This window comes from Carcharodon carcharias, chromosome 11, assembly GCF_017639515.1.
Source record: "Carcharodon carcharias isolate sCarCar2 chromosome 11, sCarCar2.pri, whole genome shotgun sequence".
NCBI lineage: Eukaryota > Metazoa > Chordata > Chondrichthyes > Lamniformes > Lamnidae > Carcharodon > Carcharodon carcharias.
Genome location: NC_054477.1, coordinates 120829204 through 120853356, shown reverse-complemented (window position 1 = coordinate 120853356; position 24153 = coordinate 120829204).

Genomic DNA, 24153 nt, shown 5'->3' with positions numbered 1-24153 from the left:
TGAAGCACGCCATTCCTGAAGTCACACAATTCTGATGTCACACCATTGTGCACGCCATTCTGATGTCACACCATTCTGCAAGCCATTCTGTAGTACGTTGATCTGAAGTCACGCCATTCTGAATTCACACTGTTCTGCATGCCATTGTGAAGCACGCCATTCTGAAATCCTCACGTCATTCTGAAGCACGCCATTCTGAAGTCACAGCATTCTGCAAGCCATTCTGAAGCACGCCATTCTGAAGTCCTCACGCCATTCTGAAGTATGCCATTCTGAAGTCACGCCATTCTGAAGTCACGCAATTCTGAAGTCACGCCATTCTGAAGCACTCCATTCTGAAGTCTCGGCATTCTGAAGCACGCCATTCTGAAGTCACACCATTCTGCACGCCAATCTGAAGCACGCCATTCTGAAGTCACGCCATTCTGAATTCACAGCATTCTGCACGTCGTTCTGAAGTCACACCATTCTGAAGCACGTCGTTCTGAAGTCACACCATTCTGACGCACGCCATTCTGAACTCACACCATTCTGCACGCCGTTCTGAAGTCATGCCATTCTGCACGCCGTTCTGAAGTCACGCCATTCTGAAGCACGCCATTCTGAAGTCATGCCATTCTGAAGCACGCCATTCTGAAGTTACGCCAATCTGCACGCCATTCTGAAGTCACGCCATTCTGAAGCACGCCATTCTGAATCATGCCATTCTGAAGCACGCCATTCTGAAGTCACACCATTCTACAGGTCGTTCTGAAGTCACGCTGTTCTGAAGTCACACCATTCTGCACGCCGTTCTGAAGTCACACCATTCTGAATCACGCCGTTCTGAAGACAGACCGTACTGCACACCATTCTGAAGCACGCCATTCCTGAAGTCACACAATTCTGATGTCACACCATTCTGCACGCCATTCTGATGTCACACCATTCTGCAAGCCATTCTGTAGTACGTTGATCTGAAGTCACGCCATTCTGAATTCACACTGTTCTGCATGCCATTGTGAAGCACGCCATTCTGAAGTCACGCCATTCTGAAGCACGCCATTCTGAAGTCATGCCAAACTGAAGCATGCCATTCTGAAGTCACGCCATTCTGAAGTCACACCGTTCTAAAGTCACGCCATTCTGCACGCCAATCTGAAGCACGCCATTCTGAAGTCACGCCATTCTGAAGTCACGCCATTCTGAATTCACACCATTCTGCACCTCGTTCTGAAGTCACACCATTCTGCCCGCCATTCTGAAGCATGCCTTTCGGAAGTCACAACATTCTGAAGCACGCCGTTCTGAAGTCGCACCATTCTGAAGCACGCCAATCTGAAGCACGCCATTCTGAAGTCACGCCATTCTGAAGTCACACCGTTCTGCACGCCATTCTGAATTCACGCCATTCTGATGTCAAACCACTCTGCACGCCATTCTGAAGTCACGCCATTCTGAAGCACGTCGTTCTGAAGTCACACCATTCTGACGCACGCCATTCTGAAGTCACGCCATTCTGCACGCCGTTCAGAAGTCACGCCATTCTGAAGCACGCCATTCTGAATCATGCCATTCTGAAGCACGCCATTCTGAAGTCACACCATTCTACAGGTCGTTCTGAATTCACGCCGTTCTGAAGTCACGCCATTCTGCATGCCGTTCTGAAGTCACGCCATTCTGAAGCACGCCATTCTGAAGTCATGCCATACTAAAGCACGCCATTCTGAAGTCATGCCGTTCTGAAGCACGCCATTCTGAAGTCACAGCATTCTGGACGCCATTCTGAAGTCACACCATTCTGCACGCCATTCTGAAGCACGCCATTCTGAAGTCACCACATTCTGAAGCACGCCATTCTGAAGTCATGCCATTCTGAAGCATGCCATTCTAAAGTCACACCATTCTGCACGCCATTCAGAAGCACGCCATTCTGAAGTCACGCCATTCTGAAGCACGCCTTTCTGAAGTCACACCGTTCTGCACGCCATTCAGAAGCACAACATTCTGAAGTCATGCCATTCTGAAGTCACACAATTCTGAAGTCACACCATTCTGAAGCACACCGTTCTGAAGTCACGCCATTCTGAAGCACGCCATTCTGAAGTCACGCCATTCTGCACGCCATTCTGAAGCACGCCATTCTGAAGTCACGCCCTTCTGAAGCACGCCATTCTGAAGTCATGCCATTTTGAAGCACGCCATTCTGAAGTCACGCCATTCTGCACGCCATTCTGAAGTCACGCCATTCTGAAGCACGCCATTCTGAATCATGCCATTCTGAAGCACGCCATTCTGAAGTCACACCATTCTACATGTCGTTCTGAAGTCACGCTGTTCTGAAGTCACACCATTCTGCACGCCGTTCAGAAGTCACACCATGCTGAATCACGCCGTTCTGAAGACAGACCGTACTGCACACCATTCTGAAGCACGCCATTCCTGAAGTCACACAATTCTGATGTCACACTATTCTGCATGCCATTCTGATGTCACACCATTCTGCAAGCCATTCTGAAGTACGTTGATCTGAAGTCACGCCATTCTGAATTCACACTGTTCTGCATGCCATTGTGAAGCACGCCATTCTGAAGTCACGCCATTCTGAAGCACGCCATTCTGAAGTCATGCCAAACTGAAGCATGCCATTCTGAAGTCACGCCATTCTGAAGTCACACCGTTCTAAAGTCACGCCATTCTGCACCCCATTCTGAAGCACACCATTCTGAAGACGCCATTCTGAGGTCACGCCATTCTGAAGTCACGCCGTTCAGAAGTCACGCCGTTCTGAAGTCACGCCGTTCTGAAGTCACGCCATTCTGCACACCGTTCTGAAGTCACGCCATTCTGACGTCAAGCCATTCTGAAGTCACACGATTTTGAAGTCACACCGTTCTGCACTCCATTCTGAAGTCACTCTGTTCAGCACGCCTTTCTGAAGTCACACCATTCTGAAGTCACACCATTCTGAAGTCACGCCATTCTGAAGTCACGCCGTTCTGAAGTCACGCCGTTCTGAAGTCACGCCGTTCTGCACTCCATTCTGAAGTCACTCCGTTCAGCACGCCTTTCTGAAGTCACACCATTCTGAAGTCACACCATTCTGAAGTCACACCATTCTGCACGCCGTTCTGAAGTCACGGCATTCTGCACGCCATTCTGAAGTCACACCATTCTGAAGCACGCCATTCTGAAGCAGGCCATTCTGAAGTCATGCCATTCTAAAGCACGCCATTCTGAAGTCATGCCGTTCTGAAGCACGCCGTTCTGAAGTCACGCCATTCTGCACCCCATTTTGAAGCACACCATTCTGAAGACGCCATTCTGAGGTCACGCCATTCTGAAGTCACGCCGTTCAGAAGTCATGCCGTTCTGAAGTCAAGCCATTCTGAAGTCACACGATTTTGAAGTCACACCGTTCTGCACTCCATTCTGAAGTCACTCCGTTCAGCACGCCTTTCTGAAGTCACACTGTTCTGAAGTCACACCATTCTGAAGTCACACCATTCTGCACGCCGTTCTGAAGTCACGGCATTCTGCACGCCATTCTGAAGTCACACCATTCTGAAGCACGCCATTCTGAAGCACGCCATTCTGAAGTCATGCCATTCTAAAGCACGCCATTCTGAAGTCATGCCGTTCTGAAGCACGCCATTCTGAAGTCACAGCATTCTGGACGCCATTCTGAAGTCACACCATTCTGCACGCCATTCTGAAGCACGCCATTCTGAAGTCGCACCATTCTGAAGCACGCCGTTCTGAAGCACGCCATTCTGAATTCACGCCATTCTGATGTCACACCACTCTGCACGCCATTCTGAAGTCACGACATTCTGAAGCACGTCGTTCTGAACTCACACCATTCTGCACGCCGTTCTGAATTCACGCCATTCTGCACGCCGTTCAGAAGTCACGCCATTCTGAAGCACGCCATTCTGAAGCCATGCCATTCTGAAGCACGCCATTCTGAAGTCACGCCATTCTGCACGCCGTTCTGAAGTCACGCCATTCTGAAGCACGCCATTCTGAATCATGCCATTCTGAAGCACGCCATTCTGAAGTCACACCATTCTACAGGTCGTTCTGAAGTCACGCTGTTCTGAAGTCACACCATTCTGCACGCCGTTCTGAAGTCACACCATTCTGAATCACGCCGTTCTGAAGACAGTCCGTACTGCACACCATTCTGAAGCACGCCATTCCTGAAGTCACACAATTCTGATGTCACACCATTCTGCACGCCATTCTGATGTCACACCATTCTGCAAGCCATTCTGAAGTACGTTGATCTGAAGTCACGCCATTCTGAATTCACACTGTTCTGCATGCCATTGTGAAGCACGCCATTCTGAAGTCACGCCATTCTGAAGCACGCCATTCTGAAGTCACACCGTTCTAAAGTCACGCCATTCTGCACCCCATTCTGAAGCACACCATTCTGAAGACGCCATTCTGAGGTCACGCCATTCTGAAGTCACGCCGTTCAGAAGTCACGCCGTTCTGAAGTCACGCCGTTCTGAAGTCACGCCATTCTGCACACCATTCTGAAGTCACGCCATTCTGAAGTCAAGCCATTCTGAAGTCACACGATTTTGAAGTCACACCGTTCTGCACTCCATTCTGAAGTCACTCCGTTCAGCACGCCTTTCTGAAGTCACACCATTCTGAAGTCACACCATTCTGAAGTCACACCATTCTGCACGCCGTTCTGAAGTCACGGCATTCTGCACGCCATTCTGAAGTCACACCATTCTGAAGCACGCCATTCTGAAGCACGCCATTCTGAAGTCATGCCATTCTAAAGCACGCCATTCTGAAGTCATGCCGTTCTGAAGCACGCCATTCTGAAGTCACAGCATTCTGGACGCCATTCTGAAGTCACACCATTCTGCACGCCATTCTGAAGCACGCCATTCTGAAGTCACCACATTCTGAAGCACGCCATTCTGAAGTCATGCCATTCTGAAGCATGCCATTATAAAGTCACGCCATTCTGCACGCCATTCAGAAGCACGCCATTCTGAAGTCACGCCATTCTGAAGCACGCCTTTCTGAAGTCACACCATTCTGCACGCCATTCAGAAGCACAACATTCTGAAGTCATGCCATTCTGAAGTCACACAATTCTGAAGTCACACCATTCTGAAGCACACCGTTCTGAAGTCACGCCATTCTGAAGCACGCCATTCTGAAGTCACGCCATTCTGCAAGCCATTCTGAAGCACGCCATTCTGAAGTCACGCCCTTCTGAAGCACGCCATTCTGAAGTCATGCCATTTTGAAGCACGCCATTCTGAAGTCACGCCATTCTGCACGCCATTCTGAAGTCACGCCATTCTGAAGCACGTCGTTCTGAAGTCACACCATTCTGACGCACGCCATTCTGAACTCACACCATTCTGCACGCCGTTCTGAAGTCACGCCATTCTGCACGCCGTTCAGAAGTCACGCCATTCTGAAGCACGCCATTCTGAAGCCATGCCATTCTGAAGCACGCCATTCTGAAGTCACGCCATTCTGCACGCCGTTCTGAAGTCACGCCATTCTGAAGCACGCCATTCTGAATCATGCCATTCTGAAGCACGCCATTCTGAAGTCACACCATTCTACAGGTCGTTCTGAAGTCACGCTGTTCTGAAGTCACACCATTCTGCACGCCGTTCTGAAGTCACACCATTCTGAATCACGCCGTTCTGAAGACAGTCCGTACTGCACACCATTCTGAAGCACGCCATTCCTGAAGTCACACAATTCTGATGTCACACCATTCTGCACGCCATTCTGATGTCACACCATTCTGCAAGCCATTCTGAAGTACGTTGATCTGAAGTCACGCCATTCTGAATTCACACTGTTCTGCATGCCATTGTGAAGCACGCCATTCTGAAGTCACGCCATTCTGAAGCACGCCATTCTGAAGTCACACCGTTCTAAAGTCACGCCATTCTGCACCCCATTCTGAAGCACACCATTCTGAAGACGCCATTCTGAGGTCACGCCATTCTGAAGTCACGCCGTTCAGAAGTCACGCCGTTCTGAAGTCACGCCGTTCTGAAGTCACGCCATTCTGCACACCATTCTGAAGTCACGCCATTCTGAAGTCAAGCCATTCTGAAGTCACACGATTTTGAAGGCACACCGTTCTGCACTCCATTCTGAAGTCACTCCGTTCAGCACGCCTTTCTGAAGTCACACCATTCTGAAGTCACACCATTCTGAAGTCACACCATTCTGCACGCCGTTCTGAAGTCACGGCATTCTGCACGCCATTCTGAAGTCACACCATTCTGAAGCACGCCATTCTGAAGCACGCCATTCTGAAGTCATGCCATTCTAAAGCACGCCATTCTGAAGTCATGCCGTTCTGAAGCACGCCATTCTGAATTCACAGCATTCTGGACGCCATTCTGAAGTCACACCATTCTGCACGCCATTCTGAAGCACGCCATTCTGAAGTCACCACATTCTGAAGCACGCCATTCTGAAGTCATGCCATTCTGAAGCATGCCATTATAAAGTCACGCCATTCTGCACGCCATTCAGAAGCACGCCATTCTGAAGTCACGCCATTCTGAAGCACGCCTTTCTGAAGTCACACCATTCTGCACGCCATTCAGAAGCACAACATTCTGAAGTCATGCCATTCTGAAGTCACACAATTCTGAAGTCACACCATTCTGAAGCACACCGTTCTGAAGTCACGCCATTCTGAAGCACGCCATTCTGAAGTCACGCCATTCTGCACGCCATTCTGAAGCACGCCATTCTGAAGTCACGCCCTTCTGAAGCACGCCATTCTGAAGTCATGCCATTTTGAAGCACGCCATTCTGAAGTCACGCCATTCTGCACGCCATTCTGAAGTCACGCCATTCTGAAGCACGCCATTCTGAATCATGCCATTCTGAAGCACGCCATTCTGAAGTCACACCATTCTACAGGTCGTTCTGAAGTCACGCTGTTCTGAAGTCACACCATTCTGAATCACGCCGTTCTGAAGACAGACCGTACTGCACACCATTCTGAAGCACGCCATTCCTGAAGTCACACAATTCTGATGTCACACCATTCTGCACGCCATTCTGATGTCACACCATTCTGCAAGCCATTCTGTAGTAGGTTGATCTGAAGTCACGCCATTCTGTATTCACACTGTTCTGCATGCCATTGTGAAGCACGCCATTCTGAAATCCTCACGTCATTCTGAAGCACGCCATTCTGAAGTCACAGCATTCTGCAAGCCATTCTGAAGCACGCCATTCTGAAGTCCTCACGCCATTTTGAAGTACGCCATTCTGAAGTCACGCCATTCTGAAGTCACGCAATTCTGAAGTCACGCCATTCTGAAGCACTCCATTCTGAAGTCTCGGCATTCTGAAGCACGCCATTCTGAAGTCACACCATTCTGCACGCCAATCTGAAGCACGCCATTCTGAAGTCACGCCATTCTGAATTCACAGCATTCTGCACGTCGTTCTGAAGTCACACCATTCTGAAGCACGTCGTTCTGAAGTCACACCATTCTGACGCACGCCATTCTGAACTCACACCATTCTGCACGCCGTTCTGAAGTCATGCCATTCTGCACGCCAATCTGAAGTCACGCCATTCTGAAGCACGCCATTCTGAAGTCATGCCATTCTGAAGCATGCCATTCTGAAGTTACGCCATTCTGCACGCCGTTCTGAAGTCACGCCATTCTGAAGCACGCCGTTCTGAAGACAGACCGTACTGCACACCATTCTGAAGCACGCCATTCCTGAAGTCACACAATTCTGATGTCACACCATTCTGCACGCCATTCTGATGTCACACCATTCTGCAAGCCATTCTGAAGTACGTTGATCTGAAGTCACGCCATTCTGAATTCACACTGTTCTGCATGCCATTGTGAAGCACGCCATTCTGAAGACGCCATTCTGAGGTCACGCCATTCTGAAGTCACGCCGTTCAGAAGTCACGCCGTTCTGAAGTCACGCCGTTCTGAAGTCACGCCATTCTGCACACCATTCTGAAGTCACGCCATTCTGAAGTCAAGCCATTCTGAAGTCACACGATTTTGAAGTCACACCGTTCGGCACTCCATTCTGAAGTCACTCCGTTCAGCACGCCTTTCTGAAGTCACACCATTCTGAAGTCACACCATTCTGAAGTCACACCATTCTGCACGCCGTTCTGAAGTCACGGCATTCCGCACGCCATTCTGAAGTCACACCATTCTGAAGCACGCCATTCTGAAGCACGCCATTCTGAAGTCATGCCATTCTAAAGCACGCCATTCTGAAGTCATGCCGTTCTGAAGCACGCCATTCTGAAGTCACAGCATTCTGGACGCCATTCTGAAGTCACACCATTCTGCACGCCATTCTGAAGCACGCCATTCTGAAGTCACCACATTCTGAAGCACGCCATTCTGAAGTCATGCCATTCTGAAGCATGCCATTCTAAAGTCACGCCATTCTGCACGCCATTCAGAAGCACGATATTCTGAAGTCACGCCATTCTGAAGCACGCCTTTCTGAAGCCACACCGTTCTGCATGCCATTCAGAAGCACACCATTCTGAAGTCATGCCATTCTGAAGTCACACAATTCTGAAGTCACACCATTCTGAAGCACACCGTTCTGAAGTCACGCCATTCTGAAGCACGCCATTCTGAAGTCACGCCATTCTGCACGCCATTCTGAAGCACGCCATTCTGAAGTCACGCCCTTCTGAAGCACGCCATTCTGAAGTCATGCCATTTTGAAGCACGCCATTCTGAAGTCACGCCATTCTGCACGCCATTCTGAAGTCACGCCATTCTGAAGCACGCCATTCTGAAGTCACACCATTCTACAGGTCGTTCTGAAGTCACGCTGTTCTGAAGTCACACCATTCTGCACGCCGTTCAGAAGTCACACCATTCTGAATCACGCCGTTCTGAAGACAGACCGTACTGCACACCATTCTGAAGCACGCCATTCCTGAAGTCACACCGTTCTGAAGTCACGCCGTTCTGAAGTCACGCGTTCTGAAGTCACACCATTCTGAAATCACACCGTTCTGAAGTCAAGCCGTTCTGCACGCCAATCTGAAGTCACGCCATTCTGAAGTCACGCCATTCTGAAGTCATGCCATTCTGCACGCCATTCTGAAGTCACACCATTCTGAAGTCACTCCGTTCAGCACGCCATTCTGATGCCACACCATTCTGAAGTCACGCCATTCAGAAGTCACGCCATTCCTGACGCCATTCTGAAGTCACGCCATTCAGAAGTCACGCCATTCTGCACGCCATTCTGAAGTCAAACCATTCTGAAGTCACACCGTTCTGCACGCCATTCTGAAGTCACGCCATTCGGAAGTCATGCCGTTCAGCACGCCATTCTGATGCCACACCATTCTGAAGTCACGCCATTCTGAAGTCACGCCATTCTGCACGCCATTCTGAAGTCTCGCCATTCTGAAGTCACACCGTTCTGCACGCCATTCTGAAGTCATACCATTCTGAAGTCACGCCGTTCTGCACGCCATTCTGAAGTCACGCCATTCGGAAGTCATGCCGTTCTGCATGTCATCCTGATTTCATGCCGTTCTGCAGGTCATTCTGAAGTCACGCCGTTCTGAAGTCACATCATTCTGAAGTCACGCCGTTCTGAAGTCACGCCATTCTGCACACCATTCTGAAGCACGACATTCTGAAGTCATGCCGTTCTGCACGCCATTCTGAAGTCACGCCGTTCTGAGGTCACGCCATTCTGAAGTCATGCCGTTCAGAAGTCACGCCGTTCTGAAGTCACGCCGTTCTGAAGTCATGCCATTCTGCACGCCATTCTGAAGTCACGCCATTATGAAGTCACACCGTTCTGCACGCCATTCTGAAGCACGACATTCTGAAGTCAAACCGTTCTGCACGTCATTCTGAAGCACGCCATTCTGAAACACACCGTTCTGATGTCACGCCGTTCTGCAAGCCATTCTGAAGTCAAGCCATTCTGAAGCACACCATTCTGAAGTCACGCCATTCTGAAGTCACACCATTCTGCAGGTCGTTCTGAAGTCACACCGTTCTGAAGTCACGCCGTTCTGAAGTCACGCCGTTCTGAAGTCACACCATTCTGAAGGCACGCTGTTCTGAAGTCACACCATTCTGAAGTCACGCCATTCTGAAGTCACACCGTTCTGAAGTCATGCCGTTCTGCACGCCAATCTGAAGTCACGCCATTCTGAAGTCATGCCGTTCTGATGTCACGCCATTCTGCACGCGATTCTGAAGTCACGCCATTCTGAAGTCACACCATTCTGCACGCCATTCTGAAGTCACACCATTCTGAAGTCACTCCGTTAAGCACGCCATTCTGATGCCAAAACATTCTGAAGTCACGCCATTCTGAAGTCACGCCGTTCTGAAGACAGACCGTACTGCACACCATTCTGAAGCACGCCATTCCTGAAGTCACACAATTCTGATGTCACACCATTCTGCACGCCATTCTGATGTCACACCATTCTGCAAGCCATTCTGTAGTACGTTGATCTGAAGTCACGCCATTCTGAATTCACACTGTTCTGCATGCCATTGTGAAGCACGCCATTCTGAAATCCTCACGTCATTCTGAAGCACGCCATTCTGAAGTCACAGCATTCTGCAAGCCATTCTGAAGCACGCCATTCTGAAGTCCTCACGCCATTCTGAAGTACGCCATTCTGAAGTCACGCCATTCTGAAGTCACGCAATTCTGAAGTCACGCCATTCTGAAGCACTCCATTCTGAAGTCTCGGCATTCTGAAGCACGCCATTCTGAAGTCACACTTTTCTGCACGCCAATCTGAAGCACGCCATTCTGAAGTCACGCCATTCTGAATTCACAGCATTCTGCACGTCGTTCTGAAGTCACACCATTCTGAAGCACGTCGTTCTGAAGTCACACCATTCTGACGCACGCCATTCTGAACTCACACCATTCTGCACGCCGTTCTGAAGTCACACCATTCTGCACGCCGTTCTGAAGTCACGCCATTCTGAAGCACGCCATTCTGAAGTCATGCCATTCTGAAGCATGCCATTCTGAAGTTACGCCATTCTGCACGCCGTTCTGAAGTCACGCCATTCTGAAGCACGCCGTTCTGAAGACAGACCGTACTGCACACCATTCTGAAGCACGCCATTCCTGAAGTCACACAATTCTGATGTCACACCATTCTGCACGCCATTCTGATGTCACACCATTCTGCAAGCCATTCTGTAGTACGTTGATCTGAAGTCACGCCATTCTGAATTCACACTGTTCTGCATGCCATTGTGAAGCACGCCATTCTGAAATCCTCACGTCATTCTGAAGCACGCCATTCTGAAGTCACAGCATTCTGCAAGCCATTCTGAAGCACGCCATTCTGAAGTCCTCACGCCATTCTGAAGTACGCCATTCTGAAGTCACGCCATTCTGAAGTCACGCAATTCTGAAGTCACGCCATTCTGAAGCACTCCATTCTGAAGTCTCGGCATTCTGAAGCACGCCATTCTGAAGTCACACTTTTCTGCACGCCAATCTGAAGCACGCCATTCTGAAGTCACGCCATTCTGAATTCACAGCATTCTGCACGTCGTTCTGAAGTCACACCATTCTGAAGCACGTCGTTCTGAAGTCACACCATTCTGACGCACGCCATTCTGAACTCACACCATTCTGCACGCCGTTCTGAAGTCACACCATTCTGCACGCCGTTCTGAAGTCACGCCATTCTGAAGCACGCCATTCTGAAGTCATGCCATTCTGAAGCATGCCATTCTGAAGTTACGCCATTCTGCACGCCGTTCTGAAGTCACGCCATTCTGAAGCACGCCGTTCTGAAGACAGACCGTACTGCACACCATTCTGAAGCACGCCATTCCTGAAGTCACACAATTCTGATGTCACACCATTCTGCACGCCATTCTGATGTCACACCATTCTGCAAGCCATTCTGTAGTACGTTGATCTGAAGTCACGCCATTCTGAATTCACACTGTTCTGCATGCCATTGTGAAGCACGCCATTCTGAAGTCACGCCATTCTGAAGCACGCCATTCTGAAGTCATGCCAAACTGAAGCATGCCATTCTGAAGTCACGCCATTCTGAAGTCACACCGTTCTAAAGTCACGCCATTCTGCACGCCAATCTGAAGCACGCCATTCTGAAGTCACGCCATTCTGAAGTCACGCCATTCTGAATTCACACCATTCTGCACCTCGTTCTGAAGTCACACCATTCTGCCCGCCATTCTGAAGCACGCCGTTCTGAAGTCACAACATTCTGAAGCACGCCGTTCTGAAGTCGCACCATTCTGAAGCACGCCGTTCTGAAGCACGCCATTCTGAAGTCACGCCATTCTGAAGTCACACCGTTCTGCACGCCATTCTGAATTCACGCCATTCTGATGTCACACCACTCTGCACGCCATTCTGAAGTCACGCCATTCTGAAGCACGTCGTTCTGAAGTCACACCATTCTGACGCACGCCATTCTGAACTCACAGCATTCTGCACGCCGTTCTGAAGTCACGCCATTCTGCATGCCGTTCTGAAGTCACGCCATCCTGAAGCACGCCATTCTGAAGTCATGCCATTCTGAAGCACGCCATTCTGAAGTCACGCCATTCTGCACGCCGTTCTGAAGTCACGCCATTCTGAAGCAAGCCATTCTGAATCATGCCATTCTGAAGCACGCCATTCTGAAGTCACACCATTCTACAGGTCGTTCTGAAGTCACGCTGTTCTGAAGTCACACCATTCTGCACGCCGTTCTGAAGTCACACCATTCTGAATCACGCCATTCTGAGGTCACACTGTTCTGCATGCCATTCTGAAGTCACGCCATTCTGAAGTCATGCCATTCTGAAGTCATACCATTCTGAAGTCACGCCATTCTGAAGTCACACCGTTCTGAAGTCATGCCGTTCTGCACGCCAATCTGAAGTCACGCCATTCTGAAGTCACGCTATTCTGAAGTCATGCCATTCTGAAGTCACACCATTCTGAAGTCACACCATTCTGAAGCAAGCCGTTCTGAAGTCACACCATTCTGAAGCACGCCATTCTGAGGTCACACTGTTCTGCACGCCATTCTGAAGTCACGCCATTCTGAAGTCATGCCATTCTGAAGTCACACCATTCTGAAGTCACGCCATTCTGAAGTCACGCCGTTCAGAAGTCACGCCGTTCTGAAGTCACGCCGTTCTGAAGTCACGCCATTCTGCACACCATTCTGAAGTCACGCCATTCTGAAGTCAAGCCATTCTGAAGTCACACGATTTTGAAGTCACACCGTTCTGCACTCCATTCTGAAGTCACTCCATTCAGCACGCCTTTCTGAAGTCACACCATTCTGAAGTCACACCATTCTGAAGTCACACCATTCTGCACGCCGTTCTGAAGTCACGGCATTCTGCACGCCATTCTGAAGTCACACCATTCTGAAGCACGCCATTCTGAAGCACGCCATTCTGAAGTCATGCCATTCTAAAGCACGCCATTCTGAAGTCATGCCGTTCTGAAGCACGCCATTCTGAAGTCACAGCATTCTGGACGCCATTCTGAAGTCACACCATTCTGAAGTCACTCCGTTAAGCACGCCATTCTGATGCCAAAACATTCTGAAGTCACGCCATTCTGAAGTCACGCCGTTCTGAAGACAGACCGTACTGCACACCATTCTGAAGCACGCCATTCCTGAAGTCACACAATTCTGATGTCACACCATTCTGCACGCCATTCTGATGTCACACCATTCTGCAAGCCATTCTGTAGTACGTTGATCTGAAGTCACGCCATTCTGAATTCACACTGTTCTGCATGCCATTGTGAAGCACGCCATTCTGAAATCCTCACGTCATTCTGAAGCACGCCATTCTGAAGTCACAGCATTCTGCAAGCCATTCTGAAGCACGCCATTCTGAAGTCCTCACGCCATTCTGAAGTACGCCATTCTGAAGTCACGCCATTCTGAAGTCACGCAATTCTGAAGTCACGCCATTCTGAAGCACTCCATTCTGAAGTCTCGGCATTCTGAAGCACGCCATTCTGAAGTCACACTTTTCTGCACGCCAATCTGAAGCACGCCATTCTGAAGTCACGCCATTCTGAATTCACAGCATTCTGCACGTCGTTCTGAAGTCACACCATTCTGAAGCACGTCGTTCTGAAGTCACACCATTCTGACGCACGCCATTCTGAACTCACACCATTCTGCACGCCGTTCTGAAGTCACACCATTCTGCACGCCGTTCTGAAGTCACGCCATTCTGAAGCACGCCATTCTGAAGTCATGCCATTCTGAAGCATGCCATTCTGAAGTTACGCCATTCTGCACGCCGTTCTGAAGTCACACCATTCTGAAGCACGCCGTTCTGAAGACAGACCGTACTGCACACCATTCTGAAGCACGCCATTCCTGAAGTCACACAATTCTGATGTCACACCATTCTGCACGCCATTCTGATGTCACACCATTCTGCAAGCCATTCTGTAGTACGTTGATCTGAAGTCACGCCATTCTGAATTCACACTGTTCTGCATGCCATTGTGAAGCACGCCATTCTGAAGTCACGCCATTCTGAAGCACGCCATTCTGAAGTCATGCCAAACTGAAGCATGCCATTCTGAAGTCACGCCATTCTGAAGTCACACCGTTCTAAAGTCACGCCATTCTGCACGCCAATCTGAAGCACGCCATTCTGAAGTCACGCCGTTCTGAAGTCACGCCATTCTGAATTCACACCATTCTGCACCTCGTTCTGAAGTCACACCATTCTGCCCGCCATTCTGAAGCACGCCGTTCTGAAGTCACAACATTCTGAAGCACGCCGTTCTGAAGTCGCACCATTCTGAAGCACGCCGTTCTGAAGCACGCCATTCTGAAGTCACGCCATTCTGAAGTCAAGCCATTCTGAAGTCACACGATTTTGAAGTCACACCGTTCTGCACTCCATTCTGAAGTCACTCCGTTCAGCACGCCTTTCTGAAGTCACACCATTCTGAAGTCACACCATTCTGAAGTCACACCATTCTGCACGCCGTTCTGAAGTCACACCATTCTGCACGCCATTCTGAAGTCACACCATTCTGAAGAACGCCATTCTGAAGCACGCCATTCTGAAGTCATGCCATTCTAAAGCACGCCATTCTGAAGTCATGCCGTTCTGAAGCACGCCATTCTGAAGTCACAGCATTCTGGACGCCATTCTGAAGTCACACCATTCTGAAGTCACTCCGTTAAGCACGCCATTCTGATGCCAAAACATTCTGAAGTCACGCCATTCTGAAGTCACGCCGTTCTGAAGACAGACCGTACTGCACACCATTCTGAAGCACGCCATTCCTGAAGTCACACAATTCTGATGTCACACCATTCTGCACGCCATTCTGATGTCACACCATTCTGCAAGCCATTCTGTAGTACGTTGATCTGAAGTCACGCCATTCTGAATTCACACTGTTCTGCATGCCATTGTGAAGCACGCCATTCTGAAATCCTCACGTCATTCTGAAGCACGCCATTCTGAAGTCACAGCATTCTGCAAGCCATTCTGAAGCACGCCATTCTGAAGTCCTCACGCCATTCTGAAGTACGCCATTCTGAAGTCACGCCATTCTGAAGTCACGCAATTCTGAAGTCACGCCATTCTGAAGCACTCCATTCTGAAGTCTCGGCATTCTGAAGCACGCCATTCTGAAGTCACACTTTTCTGCACGCCAATCTGAAGCACGCCATTCTGAAGTCACGCCATTCTGAATTCACAGCATTCTGCACGTCGTTCTGAAGTCACACCATTCTGAAGCACGTCGTTCTGAAGTCACACCATTCTGACGCACGCCATTCTGAACTCACACCATTCTGCACGCCGTTCTGAAGTCACACCATTCTGCACGCCGTTCTGAAGTCACGCCATTCTGAAGCACGCCATTCTGAAGTCATGCCATTCTGAAGCATGCCATTCTGAAGTTACGCCATTCTGCACGCCGTTCTGAAGTCACACCATTCTGAAGCACGCCGTTCTGAAGACAGACCGTACTGCACACCATTCTGAAGCACGCCATTCCTGAAGTCACACAATTCTGATGTCACACCATTCTGCACGCCATTCTGATGTCACACCATTCTGCAAGCCATTCTGTAGTACGTTGATCTGAAGTCACGCCATTCTGAATTCACACTGTTCTGCATGCCATTGTGAAGCACGCCATTCTGAAGTCACGCCATTCTGAAGCACGCCATTCTGAAGTCATGCCAAACTGAAGCATGCCATTCTGAAGTCACGCCATTCTGAAGTCACACCGTTCTAAAGTCACGCCATTCTGCACGCCAATCTGAAGCACGCCATTCTGAAGTCACGCCATTCTGAAGTCACGCCATTCTGAATTCACACCATTCTGCACCTCGTTCTGAAGTCACACCATTCTGCCCGCCATTCTGAAGCACGCCGTTCTGAAGTCACAACATTCTGAAGCACGCCGTTCTGAAGTCGCACCATTCTGAAGCACGCCGTTCTGAAGCACGCCATTCTGAAGTCACGCCATTCTGAAGTCACACCGTTCTGCACGCCATTCTGAATTCACGCCATTCTGATGTCACACCACTCTGCACGCCATTCTGAAGTCACGCCATTCTGAAGCACGTCGTTCTGAAGTCACACCATTCTGACGCACGCCATTCTGAACTCACAGCATTCTGCACGCCGTTCTGAAGTCACGCCATTCTGCATGCCGTTCTGAAGTCACGCCATTCTGAAGCACGCCATTCTGAAGTCATGCCATTCTGAAGCACGCCATTCTGAAGTCACGCCATTCTGCACGCCGTTCTGAAGTCACGCCATTCTGAAGCAAGCCATTCTGAATCATGCCATTCTGAAGCACGCCATTCTGAAGTCACACCATTCTACAGGTCGTTCTGAAGTCACGCTGTTCTGAAGTCACACCATTCTGCACGCCGTTCTGAAGTCACACCATTCTGAATCACGCCATTCTGAGGTCACACTGTTCTGCATGCCATTCTGAAGTCACGCCATTCTGAAGTCATGCCATTCTGAAGTCATACCATTCTGAAGTCACGCCATTCTGAAGTCACACCGTTCTGAAGTCATGCCGTTCTGCACGCCAATCTGAAGTCACGCCATTCTGAAGTCACGCTATTCTGAAGTCATGCCATTCTGAAGTCACACCATTCTGAAGTCACACCATTCTGAAGCAAGCCGTTCTGAAGTCACACCATTCTGAAGCACGCCATTCTGAGGTCACACTGTTCTGCACGCCATTCTGAAGTCACGCCATTCTGAAGTCATGCCATTCTGAAGTCACACCATTCTGAAGTCACGCCATTCTGAAGTCACGCCGTTCAGAAGTCACACCGTTCTGAAGTCACGCCGTTCTGAAGTCACGCCATTCTGCACACCATTCTGAAGTCACGCCATTCTGAAGTCAAGCCATTCTGAAGTCACACGATTTTGAAGTCACACCGTTCTGCACTCCATTCTGAAGTCATTCCGTTCAGCACGCCTTTCTGAAGTCACACCATTCTGAAGTCACACCATTCTGAAGTCATTCCATTCTGCATGCCGTTCTGAAGTCACTCCATTCAGCACGCCTTTCTGAAGTCACACCATTCTGAAGTCACACCATTCTGAAGTCACACCATTCTGCACGCCGTTCTGAAGTCACGGCATTCTGCACGCCATTCTGAAGTCACACCATTCTGAAGCACGCCATTCTGAAGCACGCCATTCTGAAGTCATGCCATTCTAAAGCACGCCATTCTGAAGTCATGCCGTTCTGAAGCACGCCATTCTGAAGTCACAGCATTCTGGACGCCATTCTGAAGTCACACCATTCTGCATGCCATTCTGAAGCACGCCATTCTGAAGTCACCACATTCTGAAGCACGCCATTCTGAAGTCATGCCATTCTGAAGCATGCCATTCTAAAGTCACGCCATTCTGCACGCCATTCAGAAGCACGATATTCTGAAGTCACGCCATTCTGAAGCACGCCATTCTGAAGTCACACCGTTCTGCACGCCATTCAGAAGCACACCATTCTGAAGTCATGCCATTCTGAAGTCACACAATTCTGAAGTCACACCATTCTGAAGCACACCGTTCTGAAGTCACGCCATTCTGAAGCACGCCATTCTGAAGTCACGCCATTCTGCACGCCATTCTGAAGCACGCCATTCTGAAGTCACGCCCTTCTGAAGCACGCCATTCTGAAGTCATGCCATTTTGAAGCACGCCATTCTGAAGTCACGCCATTCTGCACGCCATTCTGAAGTCACGCCATTCTGAAGCACGCCATTCTGAATCATGCCATTCTGAAGCACGCCATTCTGAAGTCACACCATTCTACAGGTCGTTCTGAAGTCACGCTGTTCTGAAGTCACACCATTCTGCACGCCGTTCAGAAGTCACACCATTCTGAATCACGCCGTTCTGAAGACAGACCGTACTGCACACCATTCTGAAGCACGCCATTCCTGAAGTCACACAATTCTGATGTCACACCATTCTGCATGCCATTCTGATGTCACACCATTCTGCAAGCCATTCTGAAGTACGTTGATCTGAAGTCACGCCATTCTGAATTCACACTGTTCTGCATGCCATTGTGAAGCACGCCATTCTGAAGTCACGCCATTCTGAAGCACGCCATTCTGAAGTCATGCCAAACTGAAGCATGCCATTCTGAAGTCACGCCATTCTGAAGTCACACCGTTCTAATGTCACGCCATTCTGCACCCCATTCTGAAGCACACCATTCTGAAGACGCCAGTCTGAGGTCACGCCATTCTGAAGTCACGCCGTTCAGAAGTCACGCCGTTCTGAAGTCACGCCGTTCTGAAGTCACGCCATTCTGCACACCATTCTGAAGTCACGCCATTCTGAAGTCAAGCCATTCTGAAGTCACACGATTTTGAAGTCACACCGTTCTGCACTCCATTCTGAAGTCACTCCGTTCAGCACGCCTTTCTGAAGTCACACCATTCTGAAGTCACACCATTCTGAAGTCACGCCATTCTGAAGTCACGCCATTCTGAATTCACACCATCCTGCACGTCGTTCTGAAGTCACGCCATTCAGCACGCCGTTCTGAAGTCACGCCATTCTGAAGCACGCCATTCCGAAGTCATGCCATTCTGAAGCACGCCATTCTGAAGTTACGCCATTCTGCACGCCGTTCTGAAGTCACGCCATCCTGAAGCACGCCATTCTGAATCATGCCATTCTGAAGCACGCCTTTCTGAAGTCACACCATTCTACAGGTCGTTCTGAAGTCACGCTGTTCTGAAGTCACACCATTCTGCACGCCGTTCTGAAGTCACACCATTCTGAATCACGCCGTTCTGAAGACAGACCGTACTGCACACCATTCTGAAGCACGCCATTCCTGAAGTCACACAATTCTGATGTCACACCATTCTGCACGCCATTCTGATGTCACACCATTCTGCAAGCCATTCTGTAGTACGTTGACCTGAAGTCACGCCATTCTGAATTCACACTGTTCTGCATGCCATTGTGAAGCACGCCATTCTGAAGTCACGCCATTCTGAAGTCACACCATTCTGAAGTCATGCCGTTCTGCACGCCAATCTGAAGTCACGCCATTCTGAAGTCACGCTATTCTGAAGTCATGCCATTCTGAAGTCACACCATTCTGAAGTCACACCATTCTGAAGCAAGCCGTTCTGAAGTCACACCATTCTGAAGCACGCCATTCTGAGGTCACACTGTTCTGCACGCCATTCTGAAGTCATGCCATTCTGAAGTCATGCCATTCTGAAGTCACACCATTCTGAAGTCACGCCATTCTGAAGTCACGCCGTTCAGAAGTCACGCCGTTCTGAAGTCACGCCGTTCTGAAGTCACGCCATTCTGCACACCATTCTGAAGTCACGCCATTCTGAAGTCAAGCCATTCTGAAGTCACACGATTTTGAAGTCACACCGTTCTGCACTCCATTCTGAAGTCACTCCGTTCAGCACGCCTTTCTGAAGTCACACCATTCTGAAGTCACACCATTCTGAAGCACGCCATTCTGAAGCACGCCATTCTGAAGTCATGCCATTCTGAAGTCACGCCTTTCTGAAGTCATGCCGTTCTGATGTCGCGCCATTCTGCACGCGATTCAGAAGTCACGCCATTCTGCAGTCACACCATTCTGAAGTCACGCCATTCTGAAGTCACGGCATTCTGCACGCCATTCTGAAGTCACACCATTCTGCACGCCGTTCTTAAGTCACACCATTCTGAAATCACGCCATTCTGAAGTCACACCGTTCTGAAGTCATGCCGTTCTGCACGCCAATCTGAAGTCAAGCCATTCTGAAGTCACGCAATTCTGCATGCCTTTCTGAAGTCACGCCATTCTGAAGTCATGCCGTTCTGAAGTCACGCCATTCTGCACGCCATTCTGAAGTCACACCATTCTGAAGTCATTCCGTTCAGCACGCCATTCTGATGCCAAACCATTCTGAAGTCACGCCATTCTGAAGTCACGCCATTCTGCACGCCATTCTGAAGTCACTCCATTCTGAAGTCACGCCATTCTGCACGCCATTCTGAAGTCACACCATTCTGAAGTCATTCCGTTCAGCACGCCATTCTGATGCCAAACCATTCTGAAGTCACGCCATTCTGAAGTCACGCCATTCTGCACGCCATTCTGAAGTCACGCCATTCTGAAGGCACGCTGTTCTGTACGCCATTCTGAAGTCATACCATTCTGAAGTCACGCCGTTCTGCACGCCATTCTGAAGTCACGCCATTCGGAAGTCATGCCGTTCTGCACGTCATTCTGAAGTCATGGCGTTCTGCATGTCATTCTGAAGTCACGCCAATCTGAAGTCACATCATTCTGAAGACATGCCATTCTGAAGTCACGCCATTCTGCACGGCATTCTGAAGCACGACATTCTGAAGTCATACCGTTCTGCACGTCATTCTGAAGCACGCCATTCTGAAACACGCCGTTCTGAAGTCACACCGTTCTGCACGCCATTCTGAAGTCACGCAATTCTGAAGCACACCATTCTGAAGCACGCCATTCTGAAGTCACACCGTTCTGCACGCCATTCTGAAGCACACCATTCTGAAGCACGCCATTCTGAAGTCACACCGTTCTGAAGCACGCCATTCTGAAGCACGCCATTCTGAAGTCATGCCATTCAAAAGGACGCCATTCTGATGTCATGCCATTCTGAAGCATGCCATTCTGAAGTCACAGCATTCTGGACGCCATTCTGAAGTCAAACCATTCTGCACGTCATTCTGAAGTCACGCCGTTCTGAAGTCACATCATTCTGAAGACACGACATTCTGAAGTCACGCCATTCAGCACGACATTCTGAAGTCAAACCGTTCTGCACGTCATTCTGAAGCACGCCATTCTGAAACACGCCATTCTGAAGTCACGCCGTTCTGAACGCCATTCTGAAGTCACGCCATTCTGAAGCACACCATTCTGAAGCACGCCATTCTGAAGTCACATCGTTCTGCACGCCATTCTGAAGCACACCATTCTGAAGCACGCCATTCTGAAGTCACACCGTTCAGCACGCCATTCTGAAGTCACGCCATTCTGAAGTCACGCTATTCTGAAGTCACGCCGTTCAGAAGTCACGCCGTTCGGAAGTCACGCCGTTCTGAAGTCACACCATTCTGCACGCCATTCTGAAGACATGTCTTTATGAAGTCACACCGTTCTGCACGCCCTTCTGAAGTCATGCCATTCTGCAAGCCATTCTGAAGTCATTCTGAAGCACGCCATTCTGAAGCACACCATTCTGAAGCACGCCATTCTGAAGCACGCCATTCTGAAGTCACACCATTTTGAAGTCACACCGTTCTGCACTCCATTCTGAAGTCATTCCGTTCAGCACGCCTTTCTGAAGTCACACCATTCTGAAGTCACACCATTCTGAAGTCATTCCATTCTGCATGCCGTTCTGAAGTCACAGCATTCTGCACGCCGTTCTGAAGTCACACCATTCTGAAGCACGCCATTCTGAAGCACGCCATTCTGAAGTCATGCCATTCTAAAGCACGCCATTCTGAAGTCATGCCATTCTGAAGCACGCCATTCTGAAGTCACAGCATTCTGGACGCCATTCTGAAGTCACACCATTCTGAAGCACGCCATTCTGAAGCACGCCATTCTGAAGCACGCCATTCTGAAGTCATGCCATTCTGAAGCACGCCATTCAGAAGTCATGCCATTCTGAATCATGCCATTCTGAAGTCACTCCATTCTGAAGTCACGCCATTCTGAAGTCACGCCGTTCTGAAGTCACACCATTCTGAAGTCACGCCGTTCTGAAGTCACACCATTCTGAAGTCACGCCATTCTGAAGTCACACCGTTCTGAAGTCATGCCGTTCTGCACGCCAATCTGAAGTCACGCCATTCTGAAGTCATGCCATTCTTCATGCCATTCTGAAGACATGCCATTCTGAAGTCATGCCGTTCTGAAGTCACGCCATTCTGCAAGCAATTCTGAAGTCACGCCATTCTGAAGTCATGCCATTCTTCATGCCATTCTGAAGCCACACCATTCTGAAGTCACGCCATTCTGAAGTCACGCCATTCTGCACGCCATTCTGAAGTCACACCATTCTGCACGCCGTTCTTAAGTCACACCATTCTGCACGCCATTCTGAAGTCACGCCATTCTGAAGTCATGCCATTCTGAAGTCAGGGCATTCAGCACGCCATTCTGAAGTCACGCCATTCTGAAGTCACGCCATTCTGAAGTCACAGCATTCTGCACGCCATTCTGAAGTCACGCCATCTGAAGCACGCTATTCTGAAGTCACGCCATTCTGAAGTCACACCATTCTGCACGTCGTTCTGAAGTCACACCGTTCTGAAGTCACGTCGTTCTGAAGTCACGCCGTTCTGAAGTCACACCATTCTGAAGTCACGCCGTTCTGAAGTCACACCATTCTGAAGTCACGCCATTTTGAAGTCACACCGTTCTGAAGTCATGCCGTTCTGCACGCCAATCTGAAGTCACGCCATTCTGAAGTCACGCCATTCTGCATGCCATTCTGAAGTCACGCCATTCTGAAGTCATGCCGTTCTGAAGTCACGCCATTCTGCACACGATTCTGAAGTCACGCCATTCTGAAGTCACGCCATTCTGCACGCTATTCTGAAGTCACACGATTCTGAAGTCACTCCGTTCTGCATGCCATTCTGATGCCACACCATTCTGAAGTCACGCCATTCTGAAGTCACGCCATTCTGCACGCCATTCTGAAGTCACGCCATTCTGAAGTCACGTCGTTCTGCACACCATTCTGAAGTCATACCATTCTGAAGTCACGCCGTTCTGCACGCCATTCTGAAGTCACGCCATTCGGAAGTCATGCCGTTCTGCACGTCATTCTGAAGTCATGCCGTTCTGCACGTCATTCTGAAGTCACGCCGTTCTGAAGTCACATCATTCTGAAGTCACGCCATTCTGAAGTCACGCCATTCTGCACGCAATTCTGAAGCACGACATTCTGAAGTCAAACCGTTCTGCACATCATTCTGAATCACTGCATTCTGAAACACGCCGTTCTGAAGTCACGCCGTTCTGAAGTCACACCATTTTGAAGTCACACCGTTCTGCACTCCATTCTGAAGTCATTCCGTTCAGCACGCCTTTCTGAAGTCACACCATTCTGAAGTCACACCATTCTGAAGTCATTCCATTCTGCATGCCGTTCTGAAGTCACAGCATTCTGCACGCCGTTCTGAAGTCACACCATTCTGAAGCACGCCATTCTGAAGTCATGCCATTCTAAAGCACGCCATTCTGAAGTCATGCCATTCTGAAGCACGCCATTCTGAAGTCACAGCATTCTGGACGCCATTCTGAAGTCACACCATTCTGAAGCACGCCATTCTGAAGCACGCCATTCTGAAGCACGCCATTCTGAAGTCATGCCATTCTAAAGCACGCCATTCTGAAGTCATGCCATTCTGAGTCATGCCATTCTGAAGTCACGCCATTCTGAAGCACGCCATTCTGAAGTCATGCCATTCTGAAGCATGCTATTCTGAAGTCACACCATTCTGAATCACACCGTTCGAAAGTCACGGCATTCTGCACGCCATTCTGAAGTCACGCCATTCTGAAGTCATGCCATTCTGCACGCCATTCTGAAGTCACACCGTT